General features: G+C 37.8%; 1 protein-coding gene, 1 long non-coding RNA gene and 2 pseudogenes across 2 annotated transcripts in view; 1 reads left to right on the forward strand and 3 right to left on the reverse strand.

Moving 5' to 3' along the window:
• The window catches only part of LOC126592446 (uncharacterized), a 94901-nt pseudogene that overhangs the window by 41369 nt on the left and 33067 nt on the right, over positions 1–20465 (forward strand).
• The window catches only part of LOC126592363 (uncharacterized), a 212057-nt gene that overhangs the window by 38754 nt on the left and 152838 nt on the right, over positions 1–20465 (reverse strand). The gene's annotated exons all lie outside the window — the stretch shown is intronic.
• On the reverse strand, positions 1476–3632 carry LOC126592526 (uncharacterized). The gene is made up of 5 exons (XR_007612673.1): positions 3229–3632; positions 3008–3088; positions 2012–2157; positions 1790–1933; positions 1476–1621 (listed from the first exon to the last, which is right to left on the reverse strand). It is a non-coding gene; the product is annotated as an uncharacterized LOC126592526 (long non-coding RNA).
• On the reverse strand, positions 16022–19643 carry LOC126592510 (uncharacterized; annotated as a pseudogene).

Raw genomic sequence — 20465 nt, forward strand, 5'->3', positions numbered from 1 at the left:
AACATAGAAATCTGAGGGGTGTGTGTAATCCACATCAATAGTCTGAAAGGGGGAACTAGAAAAAAGGATTGTGGGACAAGAAGTTAGAATTGAACCGAAGGTTCCAATCCCTTTTTAACTTTCGTGTTTATTTTCCATCTTGTTTCTGGCTGCAACTTCCCTCACCAAAAACAATTACATTTCTTGTCTGTTCAACTGTACCCCTCGAAACTCCAAAGCATAATCCTGATCACTGATCCCCGCCATTAACATATATCAAATGGAACTATATATATGTACACGCATGTGTGAGCAGTTGGTTGCATGTAATCGAAGAAACATTAATCAAGTTTATTGATATTTCCCCAATCTTGTAAATTATTGGTTGTTTTTCTTAATAGAAAGTGCTGCCATCTACATTTTTTTGTTAATATGCCATCTACACAATAAATGTTTGGGTTTATTGATAAATATGAGTTTTATTATTAATTTCATTGTGTACTTAATAGTAATTATGCAATAGTGTGAAATAGACAATTAACATTTAAAATTTAAATTGGATGTATAAATAGGTTAAATGAGTTTAAATAAAATTTCCCAGAAACTTGGCATCCATCTAATACTTATTGGTGACATATTCCTTGTCCTTGGTCATGGAAAAACGTTAGAGAGAGAGAGGGGGGGGAGGATTTTGTTTGGGTTTTTGGCATGGCGGTTGACATTAATTCATATGGGAATAATAATTACAAATACTAATTGACTTCAGACCCAGAACTAATTGGGATGTAAATTAATCTTTGTTCAACCTTTTGAGTTTTTACTAGAATAACAGTCTTTCTACTTGCACTGCCCTTTGCTTTGATATCTGCAAGTACTGCAAACTGGTTTGAGTTGCCTTACATCTTGGAGTTAGTTTCTTTTTTTCTCTTAACTTCTTGTGATAATTACGCTTTGTGTTCGCGCCTAATGAAGTCGAATTTAAATTATAAACTAGTTGCAGACAAGAAATTATTCTCTCTCTGCAAATTAAAAATCAAATCAAGTTGAGTTCAAGAGAGCAGCTCTCCATTATTTGGTCACCAAATTTACAAATCATCAAAAGTAAAATTACTGGAAAAATGGATTCATTCAGTTCAATCATAATTTTACATGATCATCCAGAACAAAACACCATAGACAATTAAAGAAACACTAAAATTAATAAGAGGAGAAATTAAAAGCCGGAGAAAATCGTCTTACAAATCTTCATTCCATACCAAGTTCTGCAGCCACTAAAATTAATAGTTATTCAAGTAGCTGCTTCCGAATAAGCACTGCGGAGCTGCACTCCTACCGGCACACAAATTCTACACTGGCGGGCACTTTTTTCTTGAGGTGTTGGATAGCATGATCTCTGGCATTCTCTTCTTCATTCTCCAGTAGGCAATTGATCTCGATTCCCGTAGGCTGACACCAAAACCGGACAGGATTTATAACAATCTTCTCTAGTGCAACAACATTCTTCACCCAAGTACCTGCCATGCTTTACGCAACACTTGTGACCTCGATACCCTGCTATTTCTACCACCTTGAGGCAGTGATGGGGTTGTTTGGAAACTTTCTCTAGTATTGCCATGTCCTCATTGGAGGTTCCGAAACCCAACTGCAACATGGAAAGCAAACACAACCAGATTCAAAACAAACCCCGTTATTAATTCTTTTGGCTCTTCGAGAATACAGGTAACAGAGAGATCGTGAGAGGACATTGATGCATATATCAAGTTTAACTTTGGTAACCTATCAATAACAAAGGCGTACAATACATACATACCCCCAAAACAAGGCTGCGCAAGTCAGGAGCTGCCTTCATGAAAGAAGCTAAGCGACCAAGGGACAGACAGTAGTTGGCATCCACTAATAATTCCAAATGCTTTAGATTTGATAACGCGGGAAACGCATAATTCTGATTGTAGACCTGAAAGCCAACAACAACTGAGTAAGGGACGCGACAATAGTTGATCTCAACCAAATAACATGGGATAAGTATGCTAACCGCTCCCCTGATATCCAGCTTCAGGGTCTCTAAATGAGAAAGACGGCATGAGAGTTGACTGAACGCAAGCCTTATGAATTCAGCAAAAGTGCCCCACTTGTAAATGGATACCTCAACCAGCAGAGGCACATTATTGAAACTCAAATCTATTATTGGTCCAACATCAAGAAGAAGAAATTAGACTAGATGTTAACATGGATTTATCATATTGATGGAAATAACAGCTCCTGCATAATGCCGATGCTTGTCGCAATAGAAAAATGCAAATTACTGTACTAACAAAATAACTGTCCATGTATACTAGCTCTAATAATCTTCGTAGTTGCTACAACTTGGTACCACCAAGTGAACCAAAATCACAAGAAATAGAATTCAGTACTTGACTTGCAAGATTACTCTCAGCACCATCCTTAGAAACCTCGGGAAACTAAACTCATCATTCAAACTGTTACCAACTTTGATGGAAAGCCCAGAACTATAACCTCACTAAATTATATGAACTTGAAAATCATCTGTTGCCCCCTTTAATGGAAAGTCAAATATAATTATACAACAGGGTCAACAGAGACCATATCTAGCTTAAGGTTCAACTCTGCCTGCTTCTGCATGGCTATGGTTCTATAATTATTCTAACTTGTAGTTCCACGTCAAAAAACCTCTAACCCTCTCTCGACAAAGCTTTTTCCTCCTAACTAAGAAGTATACTTTAGACATCAAAGAAGGAATGAGTATATACAACAAAAATGATAAAATCTAACCCCAAGAAGTAAACAGAAGTCATTTCAAGACTAGTCAGCTTAAATTAATCTCAATATGTTGATAGAAAAACAATGAGTACCCAAGGCACCAAAAAAATCTACCACTACTCCACCCAAAAGCACTTAAGTACAGACAAAGAAAGAACCCACCACGCCTCCTCAAATATATGCGAGCAGTGGAAGACTATATATCTCTGCGTATTTTGAATGGAAAAAAAAAAGAGAAAATTTAAGATACCTTGACATCATAAAGCACATCAAGCAACCTCTTAGGGTCTGAACAACCTTCCCGATTCGCAAGTCCGATATTATGAAAAGTCTAATAAGAAGATCCATAGTAAGCAAATATACATTACAAAAATACAAACTTAACTCATTTCAGAAATTGGGTTTTCAAAAAGAAAAAAGAAAAAAGCTTCATCTTTTCATATAAAATTAAAGAACAAGAAAGAAAATTACTTTGGGATCGTTTGGCTTCCTCTTGAGGCACTCAGATAAGGCGGTAAGGCACTGATCGAACTTGCCCGGCTGGAACTGCAGCAACGCAACCTGCGCAAAAGCTCAGGTCACGGACATGACGGCTTCGTCCTCAGCAGCTGAAGCAGAAGCGTCCCGATTCGCAAGCGTCGATGACGAAGACGGAGCCATTGGCGAATCGATCGCTCAGAGCCCAGGAACCAATAAGACTTATTTATCTGAATACACGAATCCCCCAGAAGAAATTATCGAAAACGGCGACCCTAATGGGTAGAAGGTGCGTTTTGGGAATTGATTTGAAATCGGAGTTGGGGACTTTCGAAACCCTAAGAGCTTTGCAGAGAAGGACACCCGTTAGAGCGTCTTTTCTCGAATGTGGCACTGGATACGGGGATTGGGAACCTATTTTCGCGCCATAACGCGGGAAAGGGTGGCGGGTTTATTAACTTGGGGCCTGTTGGGCTACAGGCCCAAATAAACTGAAACCCAGATGTGATAAGTTGGGCTGTAGGGGATTCAATTGCCCAATTGGCTAGGCAATAGGGTAGGGGGTGGATTCGCTCTTACCCCACTAGATCGCCTCTCTGCTCTTACCCCACCCGACCCCTTCTCTCTCTCGATATATATATATATATATATATTTTTTTTTTTTTTTTTTTTTTCCTTCAAATCTCTCTAGAAATATATATAAGCAGCTAAATGAAATACAAGGACGAAACCCCTAGCTTCGAGAGTGACCGCCGTTTGAACCCTGAACCGTTGAGATGGATGCCTTCTGTAACAATGGCGAATTTCCAATTGATCCAATTGAAGGGTAAATCTGTTGTTTGGAAATTTTCTGTGTTTGATGTGGACAATTAAAGAAACAGTAAAATTAATAAGAGGAGAAATTAAAAGCCGGTGAAAATCGTCTTACAAATCTTCATTCCATACCAAATAGTTATTCAAGTAGTTGATTCCGAACAAGGTCTAAAATATCGATATTATCCCGATATTTTTATCGAAATTTTCGTGTTTTTGTACTACTGATATTTCCGATATCATCGATATTTTAGACCTTGATTGGAACTCTATGTGATACTAAGTCACTCATGTATCTTACCATACAATGTATAAAGTGTAAAATATTGTACTAATTTATTATATATAAATGATTACGGTGTGTTTAAACTTCTTTCATTAATTACTACATATTTTCTACACTCACAATGTTTGCCAGCTCGTTATATAATCAACTTAAATCAGTTAAATCCATCATGCAATGTATTTCCTTCCAATTTTTTGTGATAAACTAATAGATAATTGATTAAATAAACATCCTGCAAAGTTTTTGGATTACCGATATTTCGATCGAAATTTCCGTGCTTTTGAACTATCGATATTTCCGATTTCATCAACATTTTAAACCTTGATTCCGAAGAAGCACTGCGGCACTCAGTGGCGGATCTACAGAGGGACCTGGGAGGTCCTAGGACCCTTCGGCGACCCTAAATCCCTGTTAGAAAATTTCCGGGGGACCCCTCGAACACAAGGTTTGAGCTGCTGTGCAGGTTGCAGGTTGCAGTTGCAGGTAGCAGTGAAGAAGAAGACGCTGCGGGAAGAAGAAAGAAAATAGGGCTTTTTACCAATTGGTCCAAAACGGCTGTGTTTTGGCCCATTGTTTTAAGTATAAAAAAACAAAAAGGTAGACAAACGTTGTCGTTTGCCATGCATGATGACTCAATATTGCTTTAATTTTAAAGCCCAGCCCCCCTGAGCCCTTCCCCAAAGTTCTCTCTTTCCCTGCTGCTTTTCCCCCAATTCCCTATTATTTGGTTCCCTCTTTCCCCCCATTTCAAAACCCTAAATTTCTAATCTCACCCATGACCCAATCCCATATTATAATTACGTAAGTCCAATATCATACATCCACTTGTTTTAATTCTCCACTCCACCACTATTTGGTTCAAAATTCAATTAAGTTTTTTAGAATTCTAATCTAATCTCAATTAAATTATATTAGATATTGATGGAGATTTTTAGTCTATTATTGATATGATTGTTGATATGTTTTATGTTTGTATACTCATTTTATCATTGGAATTTAGATGGAATTTTTGTTTATTGGTTAATCGGTATATGTTTTGTGTTTTTGCTTAAATATGTAGTTTACAAATAAGAAATATGGAAAGATTTTTCCTTCCAAAGCCAATAGCACCATTTATTTGTTCTGGTAGTTCGAGCTCAAGACAAAATGAGTGTGACGTTGATTTTAATAATCTTGAGAGAGACCCAAGAAAAAGAATTCGAATGAAGGACTATTCTTCTAATATTCAAGATGAGGTTCAAAGAACATATTTGCAAATGGGACCTTGTAGGCCTACAAAGCATGAGTTCCCATACACTTTGCATGCAAAGAAAAAACGACGATTTGTTGTTTTGTGATTTTATAGCTTGTAATGTTGTTTTGCGTATGATTTTGAATGAAATGTATTATATTTAACTTTTTAATGTTATTTTTGTCTATAATTTTTTTGAAATTTATTATTGGGACCCCCCGAGTTTAAAATCCTGAATCCGCCACTGGCGGCACTGAGAGAAAAAAATATAAAAGAATAGAGAGAAAAAGAGGTAGAAAAGAACAGACACAAAAAACGTAGGCTTTAGTTCTCAAAAAAAAAAAAAAACGTTGGCTTTTTGTTTGAACATGCAAGAAAAATGATTATGGTTGAGCTTGGAAATCTCCTGGTCGCCAGGAAGGAACCATCACTAGGGTGTTACTTTGGACTGATAATCATTCGGGGCGGCGTGTACCAGATTCCTTGTTTGTGATACGTTCGTTCTTTTCTACTTTTTTTTTCTCTCAGTCCTTTTCTACCAGATTCCTTCGGAAGCAGCTACTTGAATAATTATTAATTTTAATGTCGGTAGAACTATTAATTTTAGTGGCGGTAGAACTTGGTATGGAATGAAGATTTGTAAGACGATTTTCACCCGCTTTTAGTTTCTCCTCTTATTAATGTCAGTTTCTCATGTTTTGTTGGAATTTTCCCTAAATTATGCAAGTAGGTAAATTAATATAATAGTAGGTAAATTATGCAAGTAAGTAAATTTCAATAATAGTAGGTAAATTATGTACGTGATTTACCTACATTTGTTTATTTGAATTAAATATCTAGACTGTATATGTAAATAATTTACCTATAGTTGGTTCTTTTATTTTTCTTTGTTCTAAAATTAATTTACTTGCAATTTTTATCTCCTTTCAACAATTTTTTTATATATATTTTAAAGTACAATAATTTACTTATATATAATATGGACACGTTGTAATGGTGAATTGAAATTCGAGAGCCAAACTAACCAACAAATCCTTACATTTATATGCAAAATATTATTTTTGTAAAATCATTAATTTCCCCTTGCAATTTGCATATAATTAATTGTGTACATTAAACATTCAATAAGGGTGTTTTAGGCATCCGAAAAATTTTAAATGGGTAAAGTCAAACATAATTAATGAATTTGCTTATGTTGAGTCTAGTTAATGGGTTTTATTCAAGCAAAAAAATTTACGTCAGGTTTTATGTAGAAAAAAATTAAGTTCCAAAGGCTAAGGTCATATTTTCAGTAATTTAAATTCGACTTCATTATGCGCAAACACAAAGTGTAATTACCATAAGAAGTTAACAAATGAGCATATTTTGGAGAAAGAAAGCAAAACTAACTCCAAGATGTAAGGCAGCTCAAACCAGTTTGCAGTACTTGCAGATATCAAAGCAGGGGCCGTACAAGTAAAAAGATTGTTATTCTAGTAAAAACTCAAAAGGTTGAACAAAGATTTATTTGCATCTACTTTGATTCCAATTAATTTTAGGTATGTTGTCGAACAGTATTTGCAATAATTATTCCCATATGAATGCCAAAAATCCAAACACAAAACTCTCCCTCTCTCTCTCCCTCAATTGGAATTTTGTGTATCGAGTGTTTGGAGCTCCTTGGAATTTTGTGTACTCGAGTGTTTGGAGCTCCCGAGTGTTTTTTGTGTACTCCGAAGTTCATTGACATGACTAATAAAATAATATAATTTCCCTTTCATATAGTATTTGCAGCAATATTTATTCCACATGAATTAATGTCAACCACCATGCCAAAAACTCGCGAACTCGAGTGTTTTTTCTGTACTCCGAAGATCGTTGACGTGACTAATAAAATAATATAATTTCCTTTTCATATGGTATTTGCACTTTTGTAGGAATATTTATTCCCATATGAATTAATGCCAACCGCGCCAAAAAGGACTTGGATTCTCTGCCCTCCTAATTCGGTGCCCTCTTCGTGCCCTCCTGTTTGTGTGATCACGGTTAAGTCACGTTAATATTTTATATTACTATTTTTTTTTTGTCTTATTATTTTTATAAAAAATAATATAAAATGTTAGCATGGATTAACCGTGACCGCACAAAACAGGAGGGCACGGAAGGGCAGAGAATCCAAGTCCCGCCAAAAAACCCAGACACAATACTCTCCCTCTCTCTCTCTCTCTCCCCCTCAGTTGGAATTTTGTGTACTCCGAAGTTCATTGACCTGACCTGACTAATAAAAAAAATATAATTTCCTTTTCATACTCCTGCTTTGGTGACATTCGAATATTTGATTGGTTATGATCCGTTGGACTCGTTAAGAAGCATGCAGGGGAAAAAACCAGCCAATTTGTCAAACGGTTATTCGAATAAAACCCAGACGTTGGCCATGGACAAATGTTAGAGATAGAGAGAGAGAGAGAGGGAGAGACAACTTTATTTTAGAAATATTTTAGATGCGGTTCCTAATCCTTAATATTCTTTGATTAAAATCTTATTCAAAGTTTGATCAAGGTCCTTTGACTTTGTACACCTCATTATATGACTATTAATATTTATATTTTTATAGTTTTGACATTAATTGTTTGATATTTTATAAGATTTATAATCCTATAAATTTAAAATCTCTCATTATAATACTATTAGAAACGGTTACAATAAAAAAATTCAAACATTTTGATTGAATAAATAGATAAAAACTATGTAAAAATAAGAAATAATAAATGGCAAAAAAATGTATCCATGGTGTTGGCTTATGAGGTTGGCAAAAGAATGTATCCATCGTGTTAGCTTCTGAGGTTGGCAAATGAATGTATCCATAATGTTGGCAATCCTTGGACATTAATCTGTCCATGCAACTTAATAAAAAATAATAAAACAAAGTTGTCTCTCCCTCTCTCTCCTCTAACATTTTTTCCATGGCAAAAGAATGTATCCTTGGACATTAATCTGTCCATGCAACTTAATAAAAAATAATAAAACAAAGTTGTCTCTCCCTTGGACATTAATCTGTCCATGCAACTTAATAAAAAATAATAAAACAAAGTTGTCTCTCCCTCTCTCTCCTCTAACATTTTTTCCATGGCAAAAGAATGTATCCTTGGACATTAATCTGTCCATGCAACTTAATAAAAAATAATAAAACAAAGTTGTCTCTCCCTTGGACATTAATCTGTCCATGCAACTTAATAAAAAATAATAAAACAAAGTTGTCTCTCCCTCTCTCTCCTCTAACATTTTTTCCATGGCAAAAGAATGTATCCTTGGACATTAATCTGTCCATGCAACTTAATAAAAAATAATAAAACAAAGTTGTCTCTCCCTCTCTCTCCTCTAACATTTTTTCCATGGCCAACATCTGGGGTTGGCTTCTGAGGTTGCAAAGAATTTCGATTTCGTTTTCAAACTGTTCGTGCCAACTTAATAAAAAATAATAAAATAAAGTTGTCGCTCCCCCTCTCACTCTCTCTCTCTCTCTCTCTATAACATTTTTCCATGGCCAACGTCTGGGTTTTATTCGAATAAGCTACTAAAACCATCTGAAGAATGCTGGCAGAGAATAAAATATGGCCCCACTCCACTGTGATAGGAAGCCTAGCTTCGCCAAGCAAACACTATATAATCTCCATGTCCATTCAAACAAGATCACCAACTCATTCGATAAATGAAATAAAAGGGAGAAACCAAGCTTCTAAGAGTGACCACCGTTTGAACCCTGAACCCTTGAGATGGATACCTTCAGTAACAATGGCGAACTTCCCGTTCATCCAGTTGATCCAATTGATTGGTAAATCTGTTGTTTGGAGAATTTTGATTTTCATTTGTTTGGTACCGCATAGGGAAGTTTGATTGGTTTAATTTCTTTGGTTATTGCTGTTTTTGTGTTCCAGGAGGCTGGAGGACCAGTTTCTGGAGCAGTATTTTCAGGAGTCTTTGTGGCAGCAGGAGGATGCGCTGTGGCTTCAAGATGTCCTTTGTAATAATTATTGAAGTTTTATATATTTATTTCATGACTAAAATTGTTACAAGTTGCAGCATATAAGGAAGAAGAAACGTGAAGAAGAGAGCAGGGAAGATGGCAGCTAAGCCAACATCATGATGACATGCAATCCCTCTAAAACTTAATCTAATATCCTACTTTTGCTTTACAGCATGAAGAGCCGAAAGCAAAGAATAAAAAACAGTAAGTGAGGGGGGGAACCGAAAGTAACAACACCACTAGACAAAAACTTTCTAATATTTTAACCCTACTTTCAATGATGACTGATGACATCCAATACTCCCCCTCAAGCTGGATCCAGTAGGTTGATGGATCCAAGCTTGGAGAGGAGCCTTTGAAACTGATGGGAAGCCAGAGGTTTAGTGAATATATCAGCCAGCTGATCGAAGCTTTTTACGTAATGCGTCTGAATCACCTGCGACTGTACTTGTTCACGGATATAGTGACAGTCGACTTCAATATGCTTCGTCCTCTCGTGAAAGACGGGGTTTGATGCTATGTGCATGGCAGCCTGGTTGTCACAAAATAATGTCATTGGTTGAGCTGTGAACACTCCTAAGTCACATAAAAGTCCTTTTAGCCATATCAGCTCACACGCGGTTGAGGCCATTGCACGATATTCAGCTTCAGCACTTGATCTTGCGATGACAGTTTGTTTCTTGCTCTTCCACGTGACCAAGTTTCCACCAACAAAGGTACAGTAACCCGTGGTGGACTTGCGATCGATTGCGTTTCCTGCCCAATCAGCATCACAGTACCCCATGATTTGAGTGTTGTCATTCTTTGCCATGAGGATGCCACGACCAACAGACCCTTTTAAGTAACGTAAGATCCTTTTGACAAGGTTCAGATGCTCGATGGTGGGAGAGTGCATGAACTGACTGGCGATACTTACTGAATGTGAGATGTCTGGTCTGGTGATCGTTAGGTAGATCAGCTTGCCGACAAGCCTCTGATATAAGCTGATATCCGAGAATGACGTGCCTCCCAAGTCAAGCTTGAGCTTGCTATCAAGAGGGGTAAGTGCAGGCTTAGCATCACTCATATTAGCATCTTTAAGTAGGTCCATGACGTATTTTCGTTGATTAAGAAATAGTCCCTTGTAAGAAGATGCCATTTCGATTCCAAGGAAATACTTCAACACCCCAAGATCTTTGACTGCAAATTTTTGTTGAAGTGACTGTTTGAGTGTGGTGATTTCAGCAGCATTATCACCTGTAATTATTAAGTCATCCACATATATTAACACAACTAATTTGCTCGCAGCTCTTGTGCGAACAAATAATGATGAATCTGCATTACTCCTTTTGAAACCAATGCTATGAAGAACGGTACTTAGTTTTGCATACCAAGCACGTGGCGATTGCTTCAATCCATAAATTGACTTATGTAACTTACACACCAAATTAGGCTCTTGGCTTTGAGGGTGTCCTGGTGGCAATCTCATATAGACTTCTTCTTCAAGATCACCATGTAGAAAGGCGTTCTTCACGTCCATTTGGTACATAGACCAACCTTTATTGACCGCAACAGACAATAGAACCCTTACTGAGTTCATTTTTGCAACAGGAGCAAATGTTTCCTTGTAATCCACCTCAAATGTTTGAGTGAATCCTCGAGCCACCAGCCTGGCTTTATGCCTCTCAATCGAACCATCAGAATTAAACTTGATCTTATAGATCCACTTGCAGCCCACTGCCTTTTTTCCTTGTGGAAGTTTGGTGATGCTCCAGGTTTTGTGTTGGTCTAGTGCTTTGAGTTCATCTCTCATTGCTTCTTTCCACACAACTTGGTTATTAGCCTCATAAAAGTTTTGAGGCTCACTGTGACTTGAAATATTGTTAAGAAAGGCAGCATGAGATGGAGTTACCTTTTGATACGACACGCAATTTGAAATTGGATGCCTCGGTTTATATGTGACAAAATCTTGAAACCTTGTGGGAGGTTGTCTATCACGCCGAGGATTGCGTCGAGGTTCTGGGAGGTTTATCTCATCCTCGTTCAAATTTTCATCCACACCTTGAGGATTTTCTTGGTTGCCGTTGTCATCATCATGCACAGAACTATCAGGATGAGTACCTTCATTATTGACTTCAATGAGAGGTGTAGAAGATTCATCAATGTGGTCATGGTTAGCACCTCTGTCATTTAAAACATCTTGAGTACAGATTCTTGGTAGAGGAATTAGGTCTAAGATGCACTCCCCCTGACTTGTGGCTTCATGTGATTTGCTGAAAAAAGGGTTAGCTTCATGAAATCGAACATCTTTAGATACAATTATTTTTCTTAGTTGAGGATCATAGCACTTATATCCTTTTTGTGTTGATGAATAACCAAGAAAAATACATTTGAGAGCTCTAGGGTCCAATTTATCTCGATGGTGTGACTGTATATGAACAAAACAGACACAACCAAAGACTCTAAGATGTGAAAGGTCGATTTTTCTTCCTTTCATGACTTCAAGTGGAGATTTAAACCCCAAGACTCGGCTAGGAAGTCTATTGATGATGTACACAGCCGCCATGACTCCTTGTGACCAAAATCTCTTTGGTACGTTCATTTGTAACATTAATGCTCTCGTTTTTTCCAGTATGTCACGATTTTTTCTTTCAGCTACACCATTTTGTTGAGGTGTGCCGACACAACTTGTTTGATGCATGATACCGTGCTTGCTCAAATATAATGACATGATATGGGACATATATTCGGTGCCATTATCAGATCTTAAGGTTTGAATTTGAGAGGAAAAATGATTCTTAACAAGATTGTGAAAATCCTTAAAAACTTCAATCACTTCACTCTTAGACTTTAAAAGGTATAACCAGGTGGCTCTAGAGAAATCATCAACAAACGTTACATAATACTTATAACCATCAAAAGATTCAAACGTTGGTCCCCATACATCTGAGTGAACTAGTTCGAAAACTTTACTAGTCCTAGATAAGGATGAGGTAAAAGGTAATCTGGTGGCTTTAGACAAATGACATGTTTCACACAAAATTAAATCATTTCCTAAGTTTGGAAACAAGGATGACAAAACAGGTTGGGCAGGATGAGCTAAACGTTGATGCCACAAGTGACTATCTTGGGATGGACTGGACTTGGCTTGAAATCCTCTGGGACTGCTTTTTGATATGTAATAGAGGCCATCAAGGTAAAACCCTTCACCAATCGTCTTCTTGGTGAGGCAATCCTGAAAAATGACATTGTGAGGGGAGAAAATGGCTAAACAATTTAAGGTATTAGTGATTTTTCCCACAGATAGAAGTTGAAATGGAAAAGAAGGAACAAATAAGGCTACTGACTCAATTTTGTCCGACATTAAGTTGATATTTCCCTTCCCTAAAACCTTATAACTCTCACCATTGGCAGTTGAGACTTGAGAAGGTTTTGAAAAATTTTCAAACTTGTGAAACTTAGAAACATGGTTGGTCATATGATCTGTGGCACCCGAATCAACAATCCACAAATCATGCATCATATTTACATTAAGAGCAGTTTTGAAAGCAGTCATGATACCTTGCATGTCATCTCGGGTCATGTGTTGTGTGTCTGTCAGAAATCCAGCGAACTTGCCTAGCAAAGCTATTGAATTTCCATCTTCAAAGCCAACCTCTTTCTTGCTTTGAAGATACACTGCAAACTCATTTATGAGTGCAGCTGGATTTGCAGTGAAATTCTTGAGTGCATCAGAACCATGAGATGTTGAGGCAGTTGCATTGTTGGCTCTGTGTGGTGCACGGTTCAGTCTTTGTGAGCCCTTGTTATCCTTCATGAACTCTGGCTTTAATTCTGGATGTAAAATCCAGCATGTCTCCTTAACGTGACCAGTATAGTTGCAGTGTTGACACTTTAAGTGTGGATTCTTCACTTTGTATTTTCTTTCGTTGGCTAGATAAGCCCTTGCTTCAGTTACACCGGTCTTTGTGCCAATGTTCATGACTTTCCTTCGTACTTCTTCACGTTGGATTGTTGCACATACGCTGGTGAAGGAAGGTAGATCGGGGTTCATGAGTATGTGGCTTCGTAGGTCTTCGTATCCTGAATCGAGGCTTGACAAGAGTTGGAATATCTTGTCTTCTTCTGCCCTTTTTAGTAGCAAAGACGCCTCAGTTGTATGAGGCCGATACATTTCCAGCTCATTCCACATGCTCTTCATGCTGCCCAGAAGTTGAACAAAGGGCTTTCCTTCTTGTTGTAGGTTGGAAATGTCCTTCTTCAATTGAAACACACGTGCAGCATTGTTCTGGCTGCCATACATCTCCTTGACTGTCTCCCATAGCTTGAATGATGATTCAGAATAACTGAATATTTCAGCTAGTTTACGTTCCATGGAATTTAGGAGCCATGACATAACTAGCTGATCCTTGCAAAGCCAGATTTCATAAGTTGGTGAGGAAACATCTGGGACTTCGATGCTTCCATTTATGAACCCTAGCTTGGATCTTCCACCTAGGGCAAGACTCACTGCTCTCGACCAAGGTAAGTAATTAAACTCATTTAACAAGACCGAGCTTAATCTTTGATTTGGATTTACATCCACCTCAGACACGGTTGAGGAGGAAGGCTGGGGATTTTCATCTCCAAACGAATAAGAATGTTCTTCCGCCATGTCGGAGATGGAATACGATCAGCTAGAAGAAATGCAGAAGCAGGTTATTTTTCCTGCTCTGATACCATATTGAAGTTTTATATATTTATTTCATGACTAAAATTGTTACAAGTTGCAGCATATAAGGAAGAAGAAACGTGAAGAAGAGAGCAGGGAAGATGGCAGCTAAGCCAACATCATGATGACATGCAATCCCTCTAAAACTTAATCTAATATCCTGCTTTTGCTTTACAGCATGAAGAGCCGAAAGCAAAGAATAAAAAACAGTAAGTGAGGGGGGAACCGAAAGTAACAACACCACTAGACAAAAACTTTCTAATATTTTAACCCTACTTTCAATGATGACTGATGACATCCAATAATAATTCTGCAGCAGTAGTGTCAGAGGGGTATGCAATTTAGTATTATTGTTGATAATATAAATAAATAATGAAAAAGGACTTGCATATTGGTGTATTGGTGTGTGCGTGCTCTTTTTGGTAAGATTTATGTTTCTCTATATCCATTTTAAGAAGTAAGGGTTTAATTTCTTTTGTCTGTTTCTGTTTTTTGTGTTTTAGGGACATAGTCCAGGGGGATCACCGACATGCGGCTGCTAATGTTTCTGCAATGCAGGCACTGAGATGGTTGTTTTTTGTTTGTTTGTTTTTGTTTATCTTTTAAGGGTCGTTTAAATTTCCTTATTTATTTTATGTCAGATGTTGTTAATTACGTTTCCCTCTGTCTCTCTAAACTTCTTTATCCTTCTTTTTCAGTGAACAAGTGGGTGGCTCCATGTCAACACCAAAAATGATCGAAATCAAAGTAGAATGGCAGGAAAAGCTGGTAAATACAAAGAGTCAGCGCAATTTTCCGGTCGACCCAACTAATAAGGTGTCTCTCCTGAGGATACTTCTAGTGAACGAGAAGGCCCAGCTACCGGGGGGTTATCTCTTTGCCTACCGTATGACAGTACTGAATGAAGATAAAAGTTTCCTAGACCAGGGGATGGTGGGTGTGGGAGTCCCGAAACTGGACGTGTTGGACAACATGGCCAATAATCACCGACAGCGGGCCGCTAATGTTTATGCAATGCAGACACTGAGGTGGTTGTTTTTTTTTATTTCTCTTTAAAGTGTCATTTAAAGTTCCTTATTTATTTTATGCAGATGCTTTTAATTACGTTTCTCTCTGTCTCTCTAAACCTTTTTATGCTTCTTTTTCAGTGAAATCAAAATCAAAGTAGAATTGTGGAAAAGGCTGGCAAATAAAAAGAGTAGGCACAAATTTTATGTCGACCCAACTAATAAGGTGTCTGTCCTGAGGATACTTCTAGTGAACAAGAAGATCCAGCTACCGGACGGTTATCTCTTTTCCTACCGTATGACAGTACTGAATGAAGATAAAAGTTTCCTAGACCAGGGGATGGTGGGTGTGGGAGTACCGAAACTGGACGTGTTGGACAACGTCACCAATTTCTCTCGACATTAATTCATATGGGAATAATTATTGCAAATACCATTCGACATCAGACCCAAAACTAATTGGGATCGAGTAGATGCAAATTAATCTTTGTTCAACCTTTTGAGTTTTTACTAAAATAACAATCTTTCTGCTTGTACTGCCCTTTGCTTTGATATTTGCAACTACTGCAAACTGGTTTGAGCTGCCTTACATCTTGGAGTTAGTTTTACTTTCTTTCACCAAACTCTGCTCATTCGTTTAACTTCTTGCGGTAATTAAGCTTTGTGTTTGCGCCTAATGAAGTCGAATTTAAATTATAATTAGCTGCAGACAAGAAATGATTCTTTTTGTGCAAATTAAAAAGAAAATCAAGTTGAGTTTAAGAAAGCAGCTCTCCATTATTTGGTCACCAAATTTACAAATCATCAAAAGAAAAATTACTGGAAAAACGGATTCATTCAGTTCAATCATAATTTTACATGATCATCTAGAACAAAACACCATAGACAATTAAAGAAACACTAAAATTAATGAGAGAAAATAAAGCCGGTGAAAATCGTCTTACAAATCTTCATTCCATACCAAGTTCTGCAGCCACTAAAATTAATAGTTATTCAAGTAGCTGCTTCCGAATAAGCACTGCGGCGCTGCACTCCTAAAGGCACACAAATTCTATACTAGAAGGCACTTTTTTCTTCAGGTGTTGGATAGCATGATCTCTTGCATTCTCTTCCTCATTCTCCAGTAGGGCATCGCTATCGAATCCCCAAGGCCAACCCCAAAACCGGACAGGATTTATAACAATCTTCTCCAGTGCAACAGCATTCTTCACCAAGTACCTGACATGCTTTACGCAACACTTATGACCCCGATACCCTGCTATTTCTACCACCTTGAGGCAGTGATGGGGTTGTTTGGAAACTTTCTCTAGTATTGCCATGTCCTTGTTGGAGGTTCTGAAACCAACTGCAACAAGGAAAGCAAACAAAACCAGATTCAAAACAAACCCGTTGTTCATTCTTTTGCTTCTTCGAAAATACAGGTAACAGAGAGATGAGAGGATATGAACGCACAAAAACATTCATACATATATCAACTTTTATTTGGTAGCCTATCAATAACAAAGGCATACAATACATACATACCCCCAAAACAAGGCTGCGCAAGTCAGGAGCTGCCTTCATGAAAGAAGCTAAGTGACCAAGGGACAGACAGTAGTCGGCATCCACTAATAATTCCAAATGCTTTAGATTTGATAATGCGGGAAACGCATGATTCTGATTGTAGACCTGAAAGCCAACAACAACTGAGTAAGGGACGAGACAATACTTGATCTCAACCAAATAACATGGGATAAGTATGCTAACCACTTTCCTGATATCCAGCTTCAGGGTCTCTAAATGAGAAAGACAGCATGAGAGTTGACTGAACGCAAGCCTAATGAATTCAGCAAAAGTGCCCCACTTGTAAATGGATACCTCAACCAGCAAGGGCACATTATTCAAACTCAAATCTCTTATCGGTCCACAATAAATAAAGGAGACAATGTTTCCACCAGAGATCTCAATGAATCTGAGATCAAGGCAATACTTTATCTCTAAATATTTCAACGCGATGGAGGGACCTATCACTCTTAGCTTGCCTAAATCTTTGGCAAAACTCAGCGACAAACGTTCTAGAACTGGACAGTTGGACAACAAGAACTCAACAGCATCGCTGGTCACACCAACATGTTTAAAGCGAACAACTCTGAGGGACTTGAAGGAGCAGTACTGTATCCACAAGGGCGTAGGCTTGGAAGGTTAGAAAACAGGCCGTTTTGCTTTTCTGGACCCAATAGTAGTTCGTGGGGAAATGTGTAGTCATCATCAAGGCAAGCTATTGAGTCTGTCCAAAGCTCCAACTCAAGTATTTGAACCCTCTTTTCCATTGCAAATTGGATCCATTTGGCAATGGAACCGGCAAAGTCGCGTTGCAGAAAAACAGCAAACCCGGAAGCGTTCAATGCATTGGCCTCTATGTTGGCCCAGAATGTGATCGACCCAATTGACGTAGAGGAGGCTTACCTGGTCTTTCACTTGTTCTTTGAGCTTCAAGAAGCGTTGTATAGTAGTGGCGATAGCACTATCGCCAACATCAAAGTTAACAGCGTCAAAACTGAGAGTCGTAGTAGATGCCCAGACATGGCACCATCACCTAGAAAGAATACTAGTAGCTGCTGCTTCCTTTAGCGGCAAGAGTGACACTATACAGACAAGGATTTCGGGTGGTAAATTACTGATTTGGTCCTGCAGCACGGCCCAGCTGTGCCCATCATCCTTGCATATACAGAAAAGAAGAGAGAAATACATTCTTGTTAGCCAAAAAACTTCAAAAGCTAAAAATCATAAACATAATCCCAAAGAGTGTTGCTGGGTAATCTTAGGCGTTTGATTTCACGATTCTACCAAAATTACTCATTAAAAAAAAAGAAAAAAACCAATTCCAAAGAGTGTTGCTGGGTAATTTAACAAGTCATGTAATCCAACCGGGTGCTTGGCCACATTTAGTTCGTTTGTGCTCGGAAGCCATTCCGTAATAACATAGTCAACAATTTCTCTAATAAGCTCTGCTTCTCACCTGAAAATTGATATATAAGTAGGAGCTATCAGTATATAAACAATTTTCTTTGCTTCATATATATATACACACTAACTAGCTACTGGCCAGTATGCGATTTTGTGATCAACTTGAACAAAAGAAACAGAGTCATTCTTTGATGTATAAAAGTAACTAAACTCCAATTACGGTTTACGTTTTATACGAGAGATAAGGTGTATTAATCAGGCATGTTAGTTAGAGTAGTACAACTTAAATCTTGAAAAGCAGGTGAATGATTACCCATTGTCATTGATTTGAGCTTGGTAGCCGGACAAACTTGCAGCTTCTTTAAGAGCCTCTCTCCACTGCTTAACCCTTTCTCTTTCATATTCACGTTTCCGGTCATCTTTTTCTTCACCGATGTCCAATTCGCGTTTCTGAAATGCTTTGGCTAAATCTTCTTCCAGCTTCCTGAAATGCGAAGGATCAAAGTGATAGAATATTGGCAAAACATGTCGCCCCAGTTTGGATCTGCACTCCATGATCTTCACCAGCTCGTCAACACACCAACTCGAATGCGCATACCTCTTTGAGAAGACAATGATAGAGTTCCTCGACTCTTCGATTGCCAGTAACCGTTCCTCTTTCATTTCTTTCCCTCTTTTGAGATCGTTGTCACCCATAAAAGTCTGGTATCCCCTGTCTTTTAATGCCGCGTGGAGGTGGTCTGTGAAGCCCTTGCGCGTGTCTTCGCCTCTGAAGCTCAAGAAGACGTCGTAGTTCCAAAGTTTTGACTTGGAGGAGGATGAAGAGGAAGCTTCGTGGGCTGTCATGGCGGTATCTACTGTTATGGCACTGCAGTGGTTCAGATCACTACTGAAACAATAGCAGTGGTTGTGGTTGTGTTGCCTAACAGATGATACTGAATACCGAAGCACAAGTCTTATGCGTTTGATTTCATCAATCTCCCAAAATTATTCATTAAAAAAAAACAATCCCAAAGAGTGTTGCAGGGTAATTTAGAACAAGTAATATAATATCTGGGAAATAAACAATTCAAAAAATAAAAAAAAGGTGCAATTTTTTATGACAGGGGAGAAACAAGTTTTTACTTTTTACCTTTAGTTGTTGGGAGGTCTTCGTCTCCACTGAATCTGAACCTTAGGTGGAAGGACATCGCGTTTGCGGTTTTGTTCTAGATTTCAAGCCTCTAGGGTGTTGAATTCAGGAAAGAGTGAGAGAGAAACCAACTTCAAATTCCAAATCAAATCAAGGACAAGATAAGGGAATCATGATTTGGTGGGTTTCGGTCGAGAAGGGATTTGGCGGATTCACGGCGTCGGGGTCGCATGTCCGAGTGGGGAAAAGGTGGTGATCAGTGACGGAGGGGATGGTTGGGGTCGTGACCGAGTATTATCGAATATAGCCAAAAATTAACTTTTAATTTCAAAAATGTCACTTTATATAAAACCTTTCAAATATATCAAAATTTCACTTAAATAGATACAAATACCTCCAAATTTAACAATTAAATCAATTAAATTCTTTTTAGCTACTCTTGCCTCAAGTTCCGGTCCAACTTCACCTTCGCTTCTACACTTCACTACCACAACCCTATCCCCTTCGACCCCCTCATCACCGATATTGAGCGCCACCGCGGTTATCGCAAGTGGGAGCAGCAGAATTTCAATCATGCCTTCAACGCATTTTTTCTTACTAATATCATTTTTAGTTTTAAATATAAAAATAGTTTTTAAAGTTAATCCACATATCGTTATATGATTGTATTTATGAAACTCACGTAATGCCACATCATCACACTAATAGAGCAATTGACAGATTTTTCACGAAAAAACTAAAATGATCACGATGGACAAATTCAAAGAAGGACTAAAATGATTAACAATAGACAAATTCAAGAACACTACTATTGCTTATCATTAATTGTTAAGGACCAGATTAAGGAGTTATGTCAATGTCACGAATCATTTTGGCTAAAAAGCCTTTAATTTATTTTATTGTTAAATTTGAGGGTATTTGTGTTTATTTAGGTGGAATTTTGGATATATTTGAAAGATTTTATAAAAAGTGACATTTTTGAAATTAAGGGTTAATTTTTGGCTATATTTGATAAATACTCGTCGTGACCGTCGCGCAAGGGGAGAAATTTTTGATGGTACACGATGACGTGTTATTATATAAATGGTGAAATTTTTTCTCTTTTTACTTATCATACGTCATC

Source organism: Malus sylvestris, chromosome 2 (assembly GCF_916048215.2).
Source record: "Malus sylvestris chromosome 2, drMalSylv7.2, whole genome shotgun sequence".
In the NCBI taxonomy this organism is placed as follows: domain Eukaryota; kingdom Viridiplantae; phylum Streptophyta; class Magnoliopsida; order Rosales; family Rosaceae; genus Malus; species Malus sylvestris.